The following is a 1,274-nucleotide window of genomic DNA, read 5'->3' as shown; positions in this document are numbered from 1 at the left end:
TAACCGAATCGAATGCGAATCGAACACTATTCGAATAATTTTCGAACAGTAAGCCAACCATTTTGAAAACAACCTTCACAACTTTTTATGTGAAACAAATATTCACAAACTTTAAGAAAGGCGTAGGGCCAGCACCGCTACTGCGAGAACAAGAGTCGACAGCGACGCGTGCCGCTCTGCCAGTGACGTTATACGAGACGTTTCTGCTCAGGTCACGTGACTGTCCCGCATGTGACGGCGACCGGAAGTTGCGCTATTGCATTCTTTAGGGTATGGAAACACGCTTCGGCGACACTGGAGTTTTAAGCAAAAACGCCTTCATCCGGTGGTCAACATAGCGTCGATGGTCCCATATATATGCTTGGGCTGCATGTATAAATTCAACGATTAAAACAACAAAAATGACCTCTCGCTGTTCCATCGTTTTGTACCTTCGGGGTTTTCCAGTCGGCGCTGATCACTCGAAAAATATTCGGTATTTCGAATATGCATTATTCGATTCGTTATTCGAAATTTTCGAACATTTGCGCTCCCTTATTAGTCTCAAATGGGTGGCTGCTAGGACATTGGCGGTGAAACATCACTTGAGACCAGGAGAAACCCATATTGCTGCTCGGAACTCTGAGGGAAGTAACGGCGACAAAACATGGTGCAAAAAAAGAAAAAAAAAACGCAATAAAAAAAGTGGCCTGCGCAGGGATCGAACCTACGACCTTCGCGTTATTAGCACGACGCTCTAACCGACTGAGCTAGCAGGCCGCTGACGGATGCTTATGTCTACTTTTCATCTGGTTCGATGTCGTGCAAATTAAAAAGAACAAAACGAAAAGGAAGGGTTCTCTTTCTTTATATGATGAAGTACGAGAGAGAGAGAGAGAGAGAGAGAGAGAGAGAGAGAGAGAGAGAGAGAGAGAGAGAGAGAGAGAGAGAGAGAGAGAGAGAGAGAGAGAGAGAGAGAGAGAGAGAGAGAGAGAGAGAGAGAGAGAGAGAGAGAGACGCAACCGGAGATTTCTGGTGAGTACTTTGCTCACAATAAGTAAGGACAACACAAAAAGGAACACGTACCAGCGCATGTTACGTGTTTTTCAACAGCGAAGCTGTTTAAGCATTTCGTTGCGCACGGTAGTGCGAACAGAAACCACCCTAACTATGAACCGGCACGCGCTCTCTTCGTCCTGTTCTTCAACTTCTTTTGCGCTCCCACAACGCGTGCGCCGATTTGTCCGGCTGTGGAATGCAATAACTATTATGGGCGAGTAGGTTAAGTGACTAAA

The 1,274-nt window shown here is 45.8% G+C and overlaps 1 non-coding gene across 1 annotated transcript; it reads right to left on the bottom strand.

Moving 5' to 3' along the window:
* Positions 1-685: 685 nt before the first annotated feature.
* On the bottom strand, positions 686-759 carry Trnai-aau (transfer RNA isoleucine (anticodon AAU)). The gene has a single exon. It is a non-coding gene; the product is annotated as a tRNA-Ile (tRNA).
* Between the last annotated feature and the right edge of the window lie 515 nt (positions 760-1,274).

The sequence above is a fragment of the Rhipicephalus sanguineus genome, chromosome 1 (assembly GCF_013339695.2).
Source record: "Rhipicephalus sanguineus isolate Rsan-2018 chromosome 1, BIME_Rsan_1.4, whole genome shotgun sequence".
Taxonomy (NCBI): Eukaryota; Metazoa; Arthropoda; class Arachnida; order Ixodida; family Ixodidae; genus Rhipicephalus; species Rhipicephalus sanguineus.
This window is presented reverse-complemented; position numbering and strand designations above follow the sequence as displayed.